At 48.0% G+C, this 12048-nt stretch overlaps 1 long non-coding RNA gene across 16 annotated transcripts; it reads right to left on the bottom strand.

The window, feature by feature from the left end:
- Positions 1 to 381: 381 nt before the first annotated feature.
- Positions 382 to 11554, bottom strand: LOC149911918 (uncharacterized). Of its 16 annotated transcripts, none has more exons than XR_016462695.1 (6): positions 10315 to 11554; positions 9292 to 9405; positions 7953 to 8247; positions 4501 to 4998; positions 3008 to 4295; positions 382 to 2362 (listed from the first exon to the last, which is right to left on the bottom strand). It is a non-coding gene; the product is annotated as an uncharacterized LOC149911918 (long non-coding RNA). The 16 variants fall into 16 exon arrangements; XR_016462700.1 differs by lacking the exon at positions 9292 to 9405 and having other exon boundaries at positions 382 to 2002; positions 2239 to 2362; XR_016462707.1 differs by lacking the exon at positions 9292 to 9405 and having other exon boundaries at positions 382 to 1918; positions 2239 to 2362.
- Positions 11555 to 12048: the final 494 nt, after the last annotated feature.

The following is a 12048-nucleotide window of genomic DNA, read 5'->3' as shown; positions in this document are numbered from 1 at the left end:
TCAAAATGGAGCATGAAAACTGTAGTTAGAGAGTTTATTCTGCTAGGATTGTCTCAATCCCACAAAGTCCAGTCAATTCCCTTCTTCTTCTTCCTCCTGTTCTACATCATAATTCTCCCAAGCAACATCCTTATCATTCTCACAATTCAGGGGGATTCCCAGCTGGGATCACCCATGCATTTTTTCCTGGCTAATCTGGCATTCTTGGATATCTGCTACTGTTCTGTGACCCCACCCAAAATGCTGGCTGACTTTTTCTCAAATCCTAAGATCAACTCCTACAAGGCCTGATTGACCCAGCCTTTGTTTCTTCACTTCCTGGGAGCAGCAGCAGCTTTCCTGCTGTTGGCCATAGCCTGTGACCATTACGTTGCTATTTGCAAGCCTCTCCACTACACCATGCTTGTGAACAGGACTGTATGCTGTGCCCTGGCTGGAGCTTCGTGGGGCGGTGGCTTCATTCATGGCATCATTCTATTTGCTCTCACCATCAAGCTCCCCTTCTGTGGCCCCAACGTCCTGGACGACTTTGTCTGTGATGTGCGTCAGTTGGCGAACTTGGCCTGTGCTGACCTTACACGGCGGAACTTCTGATGTTCCTCAACAATGGAGTTGTCATTGTCATGTGCTTTGCACTTCTCCTCATCTCCTACATAATCCTCTTGCTGAAGCTCCAGACACACCAAAACAAAGAACAAAATAACCTCCACCTGCATTTCCCACATCATCGTAGTTTTTGTCATGCTTGGCCCAGCTGTCTACATATATGTCCTACCCTCTGAGGCTGTCCCAATGGAAAAGGTTTCCATTGGGAAACCTTTCTTTTCCATACGGTTGTCTTCCCTTGACTAATCCCATGATCTACATGCTGTAACAAGGAGATCAAAAGCTCCGTGTGGAAGTTGGTCAGCAAATACATATTTAAAAAAAAATTTTTGAAAGAAATAAATGAAAGTTTATTTGTTCCTCGTTTTGTTCATGCAATTTTCTTAGGAACAAATCCACACTGTACGTTATGTAAAAGCATAATGTACAAGTGATAACCTTCAAGAAGTCCTTTTCTATCAAAAAAATCCCTAGAGTGATACTAAAACCTGTATGGAATAAGTTAAGGAAGAACCAACCTGTGTAAAGGAACCAACTCATGCACTATGAAGTTATCATTAAGAATCTTTTAAATTCATTAGAAAGTATCTGGTAGGTGTTGAGACTTCATAGAACTATTACTGGACTACTGGTTCAGCTTCAACCATGGTAATTCATTATTTCAGTTTATAGTCAAACTTTCACTGTTGATGCTGCCTTCTCGTTGGACTCATTCATGATCCCACCATTGAATGAGTTGATTACATTTCCACAAAGGGAGAGTGTGAAAGCTGCTGGATGATCCAGCTTGCAGGCAAGCTTTGCAATTCATATAGCATAGGCAAGACATTGCAATCTGTTAAGTAAAAATCAAAGACAATGTAGCTATAGCTTTACAGGACGTGCAGATCATAAACTTTATCCATACAGTTACAGACATTTGCAGCACAGATGTCTGTCTGAATTAGTCACTAAGGATTCCAGCAAAACTAACAGGCATTTCTAGGGAGAAGTTCAGCTAACCCTTTCTTAATTTCTACTTTGAGAAGTAATAAACCATGCCTTAGGCGTTTTTGTCTCGCCCCTTGTACTTGCCCTGTAATCCGCTTTATAGTTTGACCCCAAGGTGGTCAGCCAAATAATTCTTCTCAATGGGAAACTGTGCTTTCAGAGAGCATGGTTTTCTTACTGCAGTGTAACTTCCTTAGGCAGTGTAGATGATGCAGAGTGAGCTAAACACGTCTCCGTCCACAAAGTCCTCCAATAATCTCTCAGAAGACATTGCATCCTACAGGTCACGGAGTTCTTGGTTCTCACATAACGCTCTAGCATGCTGTAAATATCCAAATGCAGTTGCCCTTGCAGTAGGGTATTTTTGTTCTTGTTGTTCCTTTCTTCACTAACTTTCTACATATCACTAGGTGAAAGAAAACGCCATAAAGTCAAGAGTGCCTTTCTCAGGAATGCACTCAGCTCTGAGCACCACCACTTATACACGGCCTTCTGTCACACTGCTGCCATCAGCTGCTGCTGTCGGCCTCCCCAGTGCTTCCACCATGGTTACCTGACATCCCTACAGTCCTGCACCCGCTCAGAAGTAATACTTAAAATGCATTCTTCCATACTTCATGACAGAGGACTGAAGAGACTCACTTTTGCGTGGTGCTAAGGATGGTCCATCCCCAACACGTCCCTTTGCGCGCTGCAAGGCCCAGCTGGCATTCTGGCAGCCTGCTGGCTGCTGCTCCCTAACGCAGGGAACCGCACTGTGCTGCTTCTGAGGAGAGAAAGAAAGGAGGGTCCATGGAAATGGGCACCCAACATCTGCAAAGAGATGCAGCGTTCCAGATCGTGCCAGAGACAGGATATCACAGTGCTGAGTCATTAGCTACCACTAAAGGAAACAAACATTTGGGAGAGTATTCACAGCAACTGCTGCAATTTCTGGGCATATCCCAGCTTTCTTACTGTTCAGGTGGAGAAGACTGGCGCTCACAGACATCAGTTCAGTGGGTTAAACCAACACACCTGCAAAATGCCAGCATTATTCAGGAAACAGTCTTCAGGTGCCACAGTTCAATCCACGCAAAGTTATTGTGCAGAGCCTTAGCTCTTGACTTCCATTTCTTCCCTAAATTTTACTACTGCAAGCAGCTAGAACAAACCTTTCAGGTGAAATTCAGGGCAGCAGGGACCTGGCAAACTATAACTAGGTGCAGCTGGCAGGAGGGCAGTTCACGCTCTTTGCTCCCACCCTGCCCCAGCAGGTTAAGGAGCCTGGCAATGCTGTCCTGTTGCAGCACATGCAGAATCCAACCGGTTATGGAGGTAACAAAGGACCAGTAGTGCTCCCCCTGCTCCAGCTTTTCCCCTTCAAAATGAGAGAAGGGAAGAAAACCCAAACAAATAAATCCAGCCATACTTTTCCATATGCAGAGCAGGAATGGGAACTGCGTCTGTCTTCTCGTTGAGACAGTGGTGGGGAAGCTCAGTTCCTGGGGTCCTCTCCACAGGGACTGCCCCCTGGCTTCACTCTTTCTTCAACTGCCTCAATCCCCAAAATCTCCTTTTGGAAAGAATCCCTAAAGAAAGAATCTGCAAGTGAAAAATAGTAAGGAGAAGCATTTTCCCAGCTTTCTTCTATCATGCACTTTAGACTCTTGAGTAGCACAGTGTCTTAAAATCAACTGGTTACAAGAACCATCCCCAAAATACAACTAGATTCTGTACAGCTGCCATGATTTCTGACAGCAAGTGTTCTCCATCTCCTCAACATTTACACACCTTGAAGCAAGTGGCTGGTGTTGCTGTCATGAAGAAAACTCCCTTTGTCTTCCACCCCTACTGCAGCCACAATAGCTGCACTGGTACGATCCACGTGTTCAACAGACCTCAGCTCTGCCTTAGCCAGGCACAGTGGCTGTCCTTCTCCCTCCCAGCTCACACACCAGAGCACTGCTGTGCCACATGGTAAGAGCAGCAGTGACAGTGGGCAGCACCCATCAGCCTCCACCCTGCTCTCACCACCAGCTGGGACAAGGGCTGACACAGCGGGCCCACCCCAGCCCAGCTTTTCTTCTGAGACACCTCCCAGCAACCACCCAGCACCAAACCCAGTTCACCCACTCGGCCTGCTCAGCCTGAGCTGTGCCCAGCTCATGCACGTGCTGCAGCAGTGCTTCTGACGGGTTCTCACAGGGCGATCTCTCTCAAGGAAGGCCCAGAGCCCAGTCTCTGCGTGCAGCACCAGCTCTGCTCACCAGCTGTGGGACAAACGCTCCCACCCCAGCAACAGTTGTGACCTCTGTGAGTGCCCACATCACTTCTGGGCCTCCATCAGACGTAATCCAAATTTTAAGAAACCAACAGCAGGGTCACCCAATGGAGTTATCTGAAGTAAAATAACAAAGAAGTTAAGATGACTCTTGTGTAGCCAGCTCAGGTCCCCCTCTTGCTCAGGTGCTGCATGATCGGACAAAGGAGATGTTGCCTCTGAGGTGGAGGCTGGAAGGGTCTGGGCTTTCAAACTGTCAGCAAGCATTTGGATGAGCCACCTTCCTGCTGAGGAGCTCCTTAACATCATTCCTGCCTCCTCCGGTACCGTACTGGGAGATGCTCCAGAGTTCATTAGCCTGGACTCCCATCAACAGCTGCTCCTGCACTGACCTTCACTCACACTCTGATACCGTCCACTTCCAGCACAAGCTGACCTGCAAGGAAATGTGGGATTAATGCAAATGCAGAAGCCCACGGCTGTGTCACCACCACGTACTGCAGCCTTGGGAAGTCAGCTACAACTACAACCTTGGTCAGAATTAAAACAGGCAGAGTACATTAACTGTGACCTCTAAACTGAAGTAATTGTCACGATCAGAAATACATACTGAAATCACTCACTTAACTATTGGTGGTTACCTCCAAACTCTTTTGCTTTTGGAAGAATATGGACTCAGAATTGAAGGATACAAGAAAAATGACATCTGCTTCACTGGAGGTGGTTAAGCTTGGAAGTAGGATTCCAAAATGAAAAGGTTTTCAACTCCTTATAAGGCAGAAAGCGATGGGATGATTGCTGACGCCTGCAGAAAGCCTGATCTGCTCTGCCACAGGTGGCTGAATGACACAAAAGCTGTGCTGCTCATTCAGAAGTGCTTGGGGCATGGGGTGGGCATGGGGCACCAACACACGGGATGTCAACACTCCTCGGGCACTTTCCCATCAGAAGGGAATTCCCTTCTCCCTGCCATGCCATGTCCACACCACTCCTAAGGGCTGTACTGACACAGTCAGCACAGAATCCATGCAAACGTTCTTTTCTCATCGTGGTGGTTGTTAACAGACGCAAGCAATGAGACATCAGGTCACTGTGTGGGCTGCTGGGTGACACTGCCATCATTTCCAAGCCATTGCTTCCTAGGGGCAAATAAAGTAAAATACTTTAAGAAAATTTCACACAGAGATTGCATACTATACTATTCTTTTACACAAAGCAGGACAAAACAGGAGATACGTGCAGCTGCATCAACACCCCAGTTGCTGAAGGAATGGAAAGACAGATCAAATGACAATACATTATTCTCATACAAGGACTGCTCATCAGCACCCACTGCCCAAGGAGCAATGCAGGGAAGACTTGCATTTCTTCTTCTCCTAGCCAGAAACTGTTTTTCCTACCTTAAAAAGGAAAGGAAAAAAAGCCTGACATAGTGCTGACAGGGCAGGCAGATGTGGCACACCAAGGCATACTGAATCTGCAGAACATTTGAAACTTTCACCTTTCCTCCAAGAGCAGTCTAAACCTTCCATACCCACTCCTACTTTCACCACTATTCTTACCAAAGCTGCTTTTTCAGCTGGGGCTCCTCTCTGTCCTCAGCAGTATGACTCAGCACACAGATGCACGTCAGCTCCATTTCATTTCCACGCCCACTTTGTGGGACCGTGGGTTTCCCATCAGAAGGCTTCACACACACCGTGCGTTCAGCTCAGTGAAAGGAGACACAACTGATACAGGCTTGTTGTGCAAGAGAAATCCAGGTTCTCTTCTCATTCCCACAATCCTTCCAGTAGTTCAGTCCATTTGGTACATTACCATGTCCCGGATTCTCAGCTGTGTTTTCCACACACTAATCTGTCTACCAACAATGCATACACAGGAACCAAGAAACCAATAGCTACACTCAATCATAACCCAGGGCAAGGAAATCTCAGAGCAATCCTAAGTGAAAGCACCACTTTTCTGAAACTCTGCCTCAACCTCCTCACGCTCCCCCTCAACTCTTTTCTCAGAAGCCCACTCCTCTGCTTTTTCCTTTTCCTCTGAATGCTTGCATTTTTGTGCAGCCAGGACTTGGGAGAAAGCTGGGATGCAAACTGCAGAGAACTGTCCCAGCAATGAAGAAACAGAAAGCCTGGGCAGAAAGACAGTGCATCAAGTCCAGATGCCTGTTATGTATCTGTACCTCTCTTTGGTGCTTTCTCCAGCTCTGTCTTCTTCCCCAGCCTTTCCGCATGGCCATGCTGCAGTGGAAGGCCACTGGCGTCAGTTTCTCACAGAGAGAAAGCAGGAAATACTTGAAGAGCAACTCTTTGGAAGAAGATTTTAGCACAGCCAGCCACTAACTTCAAGTTTTCAAGCACAGTTTCTTAAATTTGCCTTTCCACTGCTCTAACGTTATGCCTTCCTTACAGTCAACACGAGGCACTTTTCTCTCTCCTCCATCACACACACCCTTTCACACAGTCCTATTTAGATGAAAGTACCCAAAATACAGCTCACAAAACATTCTTACCCACAGAGGCTTTCCATTTCCCCCTTTCTCAATAAGAGTCAATAGAATCCCATGCTCCATCCCTAAAATAAAGTACAGCCTTTCCATGTCACAGAAAGCAGTTGCCAATAGAATCCTTATCCTGTTAGCCCACATCCACCAAAATCCCTCCAATACACCATTTCTACAGCCAAAACAAACTCATTTTTTCAACTGAAATGCATTTACAGAAAGTATTACTAGTCTCATTCCTGCTGAGTGAGTGGCAAATGAATCCACATCTGTCTGACAGCTCTACAATGCACAAAGCAAAGCTGCACAAGTAAACACAACGCTGTCAGGTGCATGAGCTGAGAAACACTTCATTCCTAAGTCAAACAACTGTGAGTACAAGTACCTCCACACTGTTTGGCCTCTCCAAGGAACAGACACAGCTCTAAGAACCATTTAGACACAGACTCGGATTGCTCTACTGCCACCGACAGCCACTGTCAGCCTCTCTATTGCTTCCAGTACAGCGCTGCCATCAGTCACTCTTTCCTCTCAAGACTCTCTTGTTTTCTCACTTACCTCCTTAGTTGCACTAAGGAAATGGTTTTGCCATTAGCTACGGCATCCACCCCCAACCAAACCAACACATCTATCAGTCAGCAGGGTTGCGCCCCATGAGGCCAGGCCTCATGCCATGACAGCAGAGGAGCAAGGTCCAAGGCTGCAGCAAGGGAGAATTTGCTCAAAGGCAACAGCCGTGGGCACAGAAATCAAGGCAAGAAGCTGCTTATCTTCAGAAGGATTCAGGTAGGCAGGGATCTCCTTTGCCTACACTGCCAACCCTTCAATGAGGGCTGGGAAGGGGTGGATCCTGGCTCCACCCCTTCTGTCATTCTGGAACATTGCATGCTCTGGGTTGGCCCTGCCTTTCTACCAGGTGAAAAATCAGGTTTCAAGCCATGTCTCAGCATTTACACTACAGCATCCCTTAGCATTAACTCCACAGGACAACCCTTAACCCTTTACCTTAACCTAAAAGGCTAATCCTTAACACTCACCCCAAAAGATACTCCTCAGCCCTAATCCAAAATGCTAACGCTTAACCCTCATTCCCATCTCAAAAGTGCTGCTGTTGTCCCTAACAAAAAGGACAAGCCATAAACCCCCAACCAGGTGGGCACACCCCCACCATCACTAACATCAAGTGTTAAGCCTTAACCTTTAAACCTAACAGAAAACAGTAACATGAAACCCTAACCCCAAAGGGTTACCCTCAGCACTTAGCTCTAGCACTAAACACTAACACTTCATCACAATCCACAAGTGTAAACCTTAGGATCATAGGATCACCACGGTTGGAAACAGCATCTAAGATCATCTAGTCCAACATTTCCCACTAAATCACATCCCTCGGTACAACACCTAAACACTCCTTGAACACCTCTGGGGATGGTGATTCCACCATTTCCCCTTCCATAAAAACCTAACCCAAAAGGGTATATCCCATCACCATCATCCACAAGGGTAACTGCAGACAAAGGCAATAGCAAATACAGCTGCTTTAAACCAGTCCTAAATTATCCAAGAAAAGTAAAGGACACAAACCTGTAAATACAGAATGAGCCAGCAGGATGAGGAAATGAGCAGATTTCAGAAACGCGTCTGCTGTCAGGGAGGGGAGTTCAGGCCTGCCCCAGCACCACAGATCTCCATGACACGACACAACATGGGGAGGTGGCAAAGGTGACAGGGCTAGGAGGAGAGCTGGCGGAGGAGGAAGGTTGGATGCCTGGCAGTTTGAGAGGGACTGAGGTAGCCTCACCCATCACAGACGTGGTCAGCGCAGACACTTTGGTGTCCGACATGATGTAAAGTGTCTTCGTAGGGCTGGACGTGGTCACTGCAGAGAAGGAAAGAACGTGGTCAGCAGTTGTGGGGACAGGGTGCCTACCCTGGGCTGCAGCCCCGGCAGCAGAGTTGCAGGGCTTCAAACTGCACAGAAAACCCCCTTGTCTCATTTTGTTTTCAGACTGACTCCAAAATAAACCCCAGCACTGCCACAGCCTGCGCAGAGCACAGCAAGGGAGCCCCAAACCTTTCAGCTCCCTTTCTAGACCCCTCAGAGTCTAAGAATCCTCCCTCCCTTTAGTGATCTCACTCTCTCCCCAGGGGGCTAGGACCATAGGCTTCTTCCTTGGCCATCCCACTCTCAGAGCTGTCACACAGCTCGTGCATCTTCAACTCTGACCCACCAGCACTGAAGCGCACACACCACCTGACATGGCTTCACAAGCAACCATCTGCCTTCGCATCACATGCCTCTACCTGCCTTTGCTAAGCAAGCACGCACCTACCTGCCTTTGCTTTGGAAGCATGCACACGCTTCCCTTTGCTAAGCAAGACCACAGTCCCTTTTAATCTCAGGAGGGAATAAAACAGCCCGAACAAAAAGGGTACGGCGAGGCTCTCTCTAGGACGCCTGTTGTCTCAGCAGAGTTGACAGTTACTTAAAATGCACAAAGTACCTACAAAACCATCACGCTCAAAAAGGAAAGTAAACAAGTCCAGGATGCCGTGAAGGGTTCCTAGCTCTTTGTAGGTAATACCTGCTCCGTGGGCACAGGATGCGCACAAACTGCCCCTCATCTCTTCCCCATCCCCTTGCCCCCCCCACCCCCCCGTGATTTCCACAGGCATTTAGAGACTCTGTGGAAAGGCAACATAAGGCTCATGGAGAAGACTGGATGTACATGAGGTTTTTCCCTTCCCTGGTGCTAGAGCACTGCTTGTCTAGATGATGAATGTTTTTCATACAAGCACCAACCAAGCGTGGCAACAAACAGCTGAAATGGCATTTCCCCTGCAAAACAACCAGCCTGTCTAAAGACCTCACCTCAGAGACTTGCCAAAAAGGCCAGAACTCCCTTTTGGCAGGCTTACTCACAGAACAGCAGGCTTCTCTTCACCGTGCATCACATGGACACAAACAGGCTGTTTGTGCAAGGAGGGCAATTTCACCCGAGCACCTCACCATATGTGTTCCCTCCACCCTGCTTTTCTGCAGAGATACAAGGATAAAAACCTCAGTTCCTCTGAGCAACGACTGGAAGGAACTCTGGAAAATTCTCCATTCAAAAGCAGCTCCTTTGTGGTCTTGGTTCCTGAGGGCTCCTTTGGATCACCTTTCAGGCAAAGTGTAAGAGGTTCCACTGTACAAACCTATGTATCTGGGTACCTTTTTCCACCCCAAAACTAATTCTGACAGAGTTGCGATGCAGGCATTGGACACGGAGAAGAAGAGAAAAAGAACAGAAGAGAGGATAAAATTAAGGATACCGGTAAGGAAGAAGCGCAGAAGATGAAAAGCACAATAGGATACAGGCAAGACAGCAAAAGAGATGAGCAGTAGCGGAGAGAATAAAGGGAAGAGACGCTGAGAAAGATAAGAGCAGAAGGAGAACAGACAAGAAAGAAAGAAGAGCAGAGAAGAAGAAAAAGGATGTAGGTAAGAAAAACAAGCAGACAAGGAGAAAAGCAAAAGAGGTATTAGCGTATACAGAGCGTATACAGAGAAGACAAAAGCAGAAGTTGGAGAGAAGCTGAAGAGGAAAAGCGAGAAAGGAAGTCTGGCAGAAGTACAAGAGACGGTAAGAGAGGAAAGTGGCAAATGAGAAGAGCAGAAGAGAAGTGAGTACAGAAGAGCAGAAAACGAAAAGAGCAGTAAAGAAGAGCAGATCGTGATATGAAGAGAACAGTAAAAGAAGATCACATGAAGAAAGAGGAGAGAGGACAGTGAAGAAGGAACTGCAGAAGAGGACAGTAGAAGAAGGTGTGAGGACTGGAAAGAAACAAAGTGAGCGTAGTAACAGGACACCATTTCCCTTGGGACTCTGCAATCTCTTTCACTTCTGACAGACGGAGGCGCTGAGAAGAACAAGAGCCGTGTCTGTGTTCACCAAGGACTCACCTCTGCACGTGCAGCGGCAGCTCTCAGAGAAGCCTTCTTTAGTCCCACTTTCCTCTCTTCAGGTCCTGGCAGGCATGGGGAGGAGCCTGACCACCAATGAAGACCGAAGCAAGACACTTATTGAGCACCTCAGCTCAGCTTTTTCCATGTCTGAGGAAGCCAGTTCTCTGTCCTCATTTATCAGAGGGGGAACGCTCTCCTTGGCCTGTCTTCTGCCTGCGTACCTGTAGAACCCCTTCTTGTTATTTTTCACATCCCACACCAAGTTCAGCTCCACCTGTGCCTTGGCTTTCCTAATCCTATCCCTGCACACAGACAGCAGCCCTGGCAGGAACGCAGCGCTGTGGCAATTTGCAGAGCTTAACATGCAGTTCCATCAGCGCATTGTGTTTTCGCACTCAGACGTTACTGGCTGCCGAGCGGAGCGGCTGATAAGGCCATAGTGAGCCACTTTTTCCTAGCAGTGTATGTGGGACCTGAGGAAAATGTCCTCGCGCGTGTTGAGGCAAAAGATAAAAGTATTCTACTGGGACTCTGGTGCTTCTCGTGAGGCACAGTCATGGAGGCAGAAGGTAGAAGTATTCATTTGTGTCCCCATGCAAAGTTATTGAGGAGGAACAAGGCTGTTCTCCCACTAAAGCTGAAAGTTTCAGAACGATCACTCATGGATTCCTTTTGCTAAACTCATGCGCTGGTTCTTAAACTGATGTGCTAATCCCTACTGCTGAACAGAGCACCCCACATCAATCCCCCCTTTTCCTTTGAGGATTACGATGTTCACATCCTAATCCTCACCACCTTTGACCTTTCATACTTAGAGATACATCTCCACAGTCCAATCACACTACAAGGAAGGATGCATACATACAGCGATTACACACACCATCCCCACAAATAACTTCTTTAACCAGTGCAATTTGGGAAGCCAGGAAGTCACGTTGGTTTCAGCTCACATCGTCTTATGTTGTGCAGTATTTCACTTTGGTGCCATATCTTCTCTCCATCTGCTTCAATTCTACCACTCTGACCTACATGAACACAATATCATTTATTGCTGCATGAACTCCTTCTTGTGCACCTAACAAGATACCTGAAGCCCTTCTACATTGCAATACCACCCAGGCCAAGCTCTGGACTTTTTCCCTTTTCTTCTTCCTTTCTGCCCCTCTTCCCCTCTCTCCTTCTTCCTTTCCTTTCCTTCTTTTCCCTTGTCCCCTTTTTTTCCCCTTTTTCCATTTCCCTCCCTCCCTCCCTCCCTCCCTCCCTCTCTTCCCATTCCTCCCTCCCTCCCTCCCTCCCTCTCTTCCCATTCCTCCCTCCCTCCCTCCCTCCCTCCCTCCCTCCCTCCCTCTCTTCCCATTCCTCCCTCCCTCCCTCCCTCCCTCCCTCCCTCTCTTCCCATTCCTCCCTCCCTCCCTCCCTTTCTTCCCATTCCTCCCATTCCTCCCTCCCTCCCTCCCTTTCTTCCCATTCCTCCCTCCCTTTCTTCCCATTCCTCCCTCCCTCCCTCCCTCCCTCCCTCCCTCCCTCCCTCCCTTTCTTCCCATTCCTCCCTCCCTCCCTCCCTCCCTCCCTCCCTCCCTCCCTCCCTCCCTATCAGCCTGGCTCTCACGCTGTTGTCCAGATGCCCGTCTTCCTTTTCCCACACCTCCATGCTCTGCCCACATCCCCCTGTTTGGCTGCATCTCCCTGCGGATGTCCCACCCCACAGCCCCACTCACAGCCGCCATCCCC

Source organism: Phasianus colchicus, unplaced genomic scaffold (assembly GCF_987193195.1).
Source record: "Phasianus colchicus unplaced genomic scaffold, bPhaCol1.hap1.1 HAP1_SCAFFOLD_51, whole genome shotgun sequence".
Taxonomy (NCBI): domain Eukaryota; kingdom Metazoa; phylum Chordata; class Aves; order Galliformes; family Phasianidae; genus Phasianus; species Phasianus colchicus.
Note: the sequence above shows the minus strand (reverse complement) of the source record. Positions and strands in the feature narration are given on the sequence as shown.